Source organism: Oratosquilla oratoria, chromosome 6 (genome assembly GCF_046742065.1).
Source record: "Oratosquilla oratoria isolate Oo_2021 chromosome 6, ASM4674206v1, whole genome shotgun sequence".
NCBI classification, from domain to species: domain Eukaryota; kingdom Metazoa; phylum Arthropoda; class Malacostraca; order Stomatopoda; family Squillidae; genus Oratosquilla; species Oratosquilla oratoria.
Window position 1 is genome coordinate 31,058,352 of NC_134782.1, and position 6,356 is coordinate 31,064,707.

A 6,356-nucleotide genomic window follows, 5' to 3' on the forward strand; every position below is an offset into this window, starting at 1 on the left:
AAGAAGGCGTAGGGTACTCTAATATGAGACCAGTGTCCGTAGAACCTTTGTTCTGGGCACAAGAGCCGCACTGGGCTACATGAGACGTAAAGTCTAGTCTATGTTTTGCCAGTAATATTTCTTAGTGCCAAAGACCCAGAGTTTTGTCACGACCTGGGTGACCAGTCAGAGGAGCATCATGCGCAAGGGATACAACAACAGGAACTAGGGAGTCAGGGATGACTAGTTGTGCCACATCCTGCTCAGACACTTCCACATTACGAATGAAAACCGTGTCCTACAGGGACAATTGGGACAGAAGAACAGGTAAATCTGGTAAAGTGGTATCATCACAAGAATGTAGGATCTACATCAGTCTACTTGCTGCATAAATACAGCTTCAATATCTGTACCAGAAGCATCTGTACAAATAGTAAAGGGAAGGCTATAGTCTGGGAATGCCAACACAGGGGCTTCAGTAAGTGCAAGTTTCAAGGAATCAAAACTTTCCTAATGAACATCACGCCATTGGAAGGAAGTATCCTTCTTGAGGAGACGTGTTAGTGGGGAAGCAATTGAAGCAAAACTCCTAATAGATCCACGATAGTATCCTGCCAGACCAAGGAAGGGACGTACATGCTCAACTTACATAGATATAGGGAAGTCCCTAACCGCATTGACCTTATCATCAGTAGTGTGAATACCATGTTTTGTCAACATGACTCAGGAATTGGATGTTAGACTTAAAAAAAGAACACTTGGGCAAATTGAGTTTGAATCCAGCATCAGCATACCGTTGCAAGACCATGTACAACTTAGTTAAGTGGCTCTCCACATCCTTGGAAACTAAGATTAAATCATCCAGGTAAACAAAAAGTTTGTTGCCTATCAGATCATAACAAATGGAGTTGATCAAGCACTGGTAAGTCAATGGAGCATTCCGCGACCCCATGGGACAACAAAGCCATTCATAATGTCCATTGGGAGTAGAGAAGGCCGTGACCTTACGAGACTTCTCCAGGGGTATCTGCCAAAATCCCGCTTTCAAGTCTAATGTGGTGAACACTGTATTACCAGTGCCAATGGACTAAAAAAGGTCACTTAGTACAAGCAATAGGTAATGGTCAATGATAGTGACCTCGTTAACTCGCCTATAATCAATAACAGGACGAAAAGACCCATCCTTCTTAGGCACCACTCCGAGTGAAACTCTTGTACAATGTCTTCATGTAACATTTCGTCAACCAAGAACTGTGCAACAAGCTGAAGAGAGTGAGGCAACCTATATGAGGGAACGTAAACAGGACGAGCAACTGGTTGATGATTAATTCTATGAACCACACAATCTGTAAGTCCTAATGGATCACCTGGCAAAGCCAAACCCTGACGGTGGACCACTAATAGTTCAATGAGACGAGGCGTCTCATTAGGAAAATCAATCTCACCTACAAACGTTGCAAATTTGGAGGCCAAATAAGCTATGTCACTCACTTGTGAAGACTGTAGCACAGAAGGTGCAATGAAGGAGGTCAATCCTGGAAAGCATCAACGTCAACTACTTCAAAGAATTCCAAGTGACTGCCAGGAGAGAGAATGATAGGAGCACCCATGACGTTAGTTGCCATAGCTCTGATAACATGATCCTCGCGAATAGTGGACAGAGTCCATTCAAAAGCAAGGCGAAGAACACGAACAGAGTCAGGCTGAGATAAAACGTCAGATCTAATTGGAGCACCTGAAATTCACACCGCAACTCGAACTGCACTTAAAGATCCAATACAATGCTGTCCTACAACAACAGCAACATAAAAAAAAATAGAAGAGGTAAAGCGAGCAGGTCCCTTCGAAGGCAACTCAACAACCTGGTCATGTACAGGAGGGGAGATACAAATGGAAATTGGTCTATCTGTTGCAGGGATAACAAAATTACAATAAGTCACAACACGACGACTAAGAGATATATCAATGCCATGTTTGCGTGATGCCCCATCGCTCATAAATGCTCGCTAAAACCTCATTCCTAAAGTCCGACCCATTGTCACAAAGGAGCACTGAAGGGGTAGTGTATGGACAAAAAACATGATCAACTAGACCATGGGGTACTACTGGAGCAGACTTGCTACGTAATGGAGCCAATATTATAAAACGACTAACGTGGTCCACACATACGAGAACATAGACATTTTGGGAAGTCCCTGACCGCTTTGTCATTATCATCAGTAGTGTGAATACCATGTTTGTCAACAACGTGACCTAGGAATTAGATGTTAGACTTAAAAAAAGAACACTTGGGTAAATTGAGTTTGAATCCAGCATCAGCATACCGTTGCAAGACCATGTACAACTTAGTTAAGTGGCTCTCCACATCCTTGGAAACTAAGATTAAATCATCCAGGTAAACAAAAAGGTCGTTGCCTATTAGACCATAACAAATGGAGTTCATCAAGCACTGGTAAGTCAATGGAGCATTCCGCAACCCCATGGGGCAACGAAGCCATTCATAATGTCCATTGGGAGTAGAGAAGGCCGTGACCTTACGAGACTTCTCCAGGGGTATCTGCCATAATCCCGCTTTCAAATCTAAGGTGGTGAATACTGTATTATCAGTGTCAATGGACTGAAGAAGGTCACTTAGTACAAGCAATGGTTAATGGTTACTGATAGTGACCTCGTTAACTCTCCTATAATCAATAACAGGACGAAAAGACCCATCCTTCTTGGGCATCACTCCGAGTGAGACTCTTGTACAATGTCTTCACGTAACATGTCGTCAACCAAGGACTGTGCAACAAGCTGACGAGAGTGAGGCAACCCATATGAGGGAACCTAAACAGGGTGAGCACCTGGCTGAAGATCAATTCTATGAACCACACAATCTGTAAGTTCTAATGGATCACCTGGCAAAGCCAAACCCTGACGGTGGATCACTAATAGTTCAATGAGACGAGGCGTCTCATTAGGAAAGTCGATCTCACCTGCAAACGTTGCAAATTTGGAGGCCAAGTGAGCTATGTCACTCACTTGTGGAGACTGTAGCACAGAAGCTGCAATGATAGAAGGTGAATCCTGGAAGGCATCAACGTCAACTACTTCAAAGAAGTCCAAGTGACTGCCAGGAGAGAGAGTGATAGGAGCACCCATGACGTTAGTTACCATAGCTGTGGTAACATGATCCTCGCGAGTAGTGAACAGAGTCACTTCCAAAGCAAGGCGATGAACACGAACACAGTCAGGCTGAGATAAAACGTCAGATCTAATTGGAGCACCTGAAATACGCACCGGAACTCGAACTGCACTTAAAAATCCAATACAATGCTCTCCTACAACAACAGCAGCACAAAAACAAATGAAGAGGCAAAGCGAGCAGGTCCCTTCGAAGGCAACTCAACAACCTGGTCATGTACAGGAGGTGAGATGCAAATGGAAACTGGCCTATCTGTTGCAGGGATAACAAAATTACAATAAGTCACTACACGACGACTAGGAGATATATCAATGTCATGTGCTGTAAGAGCATCGATACCCAAGAGGCAATCACACATAAGGGCAAGACCAGAGACAACAATAAAAGTGACATGGAAAACTGTAGCATATGACGAAAACCTTAAGGGAATGCGAACAGATCCAAGAATAGGCAAGGGGCACCTTATACACAATGCAAGTTATTACAAAAGGAAATACAATCTTCACACTGGCAAAGAAAATCAATGGCTTTATAATGGTGATTATCACCGGAAAATTTGATAAAAGAAGGATCCTGGTGTAACAGTGTGAAAGTATAAGCCATTGTCTGAGGTGAATTTTGGTTATTAATAAAGGAGGGCAGTTTGTATATAGTAGATATCGCTAAACAAGTTCTTGGAATTTCGGTACCACTGCGTAACAACATTAACGAGAAAAACAGAACAATATATTCATACATTAAGAATTGCGATCGCTTTATAAAAACACATGCCCCTTTACAGGAAAGATGAATCCATCTAGGCTGACGGTCGTAAAACAATGTTAAATACACAGGAAATACCTGAAAAAGGGTAAACAATAACAACAATTTCTTACAAACAACCAAAGAAAACGTGACCGTCAAAAAATGACGTCACGGAGGAAACAAACATGGCCGCCAAGACAACACGCCTGGCTATGGGTATATGAAATTTATACAAAACTTGTTACCACAAAATCTCAGAAGGAGATTACAGGAATGCTTACGGCAAGAAAATATATGGAAATACACAATACATGATATTGTTAAACAATTTAAAAGAACCCGTCGGAGGCGACGTATCGAAACCGGCAATCACGCAGGCCAATTCTTCATTCAATCTAGGCATGAACAGTAATCCGTCCTCATCCAGTCTCCAAGTTAATCGCCATAAACACAGCAACCATAGGCAAGCGTTCCACCAATGCTGAAGACGATGACGATAAACTAAAGTTCAAACTAAACCAGGACACGAAGAATCACGAGGCATTCGTCTCTCAATAAAATCACATGGCGGACCTTGCCAATACACTGTTCCTTCGCACCATCATTTCTTAAAAGTTACTAAATCCTGTAACCCTAGAAATTAGAAAGGGAGAAGGAAAAAAAAATGCACCCGCAATAGCTCCGGCTCCAAAGTTCACAACATTGCAAAGTTCAAAGATGCGTTTGGAATACTTTCTAATGTACAAAACACAAAGTTTACACAATAGCAAATATTTTTACGCCGCTGCCACCATATGTATGAGGGTGGCTAATGAAAATTAGATCGAATTGTATATATTAATTATCACAACAGACAAAAACGTGCGCACGCTTGGAAGGCGTGATAGAAACAGCGCTTGGGGACACAACAACTTAAAGCGGGAAAACTCTCGAGCGAGCGAGCAGAACACTTAGTTTTTACAAGTATACCATTATATTACTCGGCCACCACCACTCGGTGACCGCACCGAGCAAACAAGATGAAAATAATTACCAAGCAAGGCAAAAGCAAAATGTACATAATAATTTCCACACACGCAACAGGGCGACCACAAAATTGTGGAAAAGAATTATCAGAATAGCACACCCTAATACATTAACACACATAATTACATGACATAAAAAATATATAGGAATAACAAAGGAACTGTACACAAAAACTAGAAATACACAAAGGAACTGTACACAAACACTAACCATGCACAAAGGAACTGTGCACAAACACTAGAAATACACAATGGAACTGGCTCCGGTTAAATACAAGAAAAACACACCAATTGCCGGATGTCCGGGACAGGATACTTAATAGCTAAACAATAGTTACACATTATACCTAAGAAAGGGACACAAAAATGGTAAACATCACAAAGAATCCCTTGACCGGAGATTATAATTAAGAGGGGTAGATACACAAGGCATAGTTTGTAGAGGGGGCCTTGAGGGAGGCCGGGTAAATGTAGGGATAGGCACTCTTGTAACCTTAAACCTATCCAAGTATAATACTTCGCTGAGTCCCTGCGAAGGATCAAAGACCCTGAACTTATTAGGATGTAACTGTTCAGTCACCAAAAAGGGGCCTGAAAATCTACAGTTGAGTTTAGATTGGCGGTCAGGCATGCTTTCACATACATGATCACCAATGTTGATGTTAACAGGCTTAGCCCGCAGATGCTGGTTTTTCATCATCTTGGCTTTGGAGACATCAAGTTGATCTCTTACAGAACTATAAATAGAATGCAAAGTGTGATATTGGAGTTGGCTATAATTTTCTATATTGTAGAGAGGACGAGTAGGACTATCAAGCACATCATAAGGGAGTCGTTTTTCCACTCCATAAACTCTGATCCAGTCGTTATTCAGAAGTTGTAAAGTGTTGTGAAGTGTGTGTGTTTTATATTTGTTTACATTATTTTAGTAATATTCTATATTTCATTTTATTTAGTTATGTGTGGGTAAACACCTACGTTGCCTGAAAGTTCTTTTTGTAAATAATGGTTAGCTTGACCAAATGTCCGCTTCGCTAAATGTCCGTCAGCCTGTCGTCTAAATGTACGTCGGTCATTCGTCCGGCCACGCTCATATACGCGTGTGCGTGCACACGTATTAGCACATATGCAAGAACCATTGATACGTATAAAAACACGAAATTAATACCCCGGTGTTGAGTTATGCTGCGTTGCGTTCCTTGTTTCAAGTTAAATTGGATTTAAATGTATGCATTTGTTGATGCTGATCTCCTTGGTCGACCAGACCTCTAGAAATAGTCTTCTTAACTTTGTGAATGACATTTACTCCATCCCAATATATGTTGTGTTGGTGTTATGTAATATCCTTGTATTATGCAGACGCTGAATCTTTGAGTTTGACTGCACGTTTGTGTTCCTCCACCCTAGTTGTGAGTTTCCTTTGT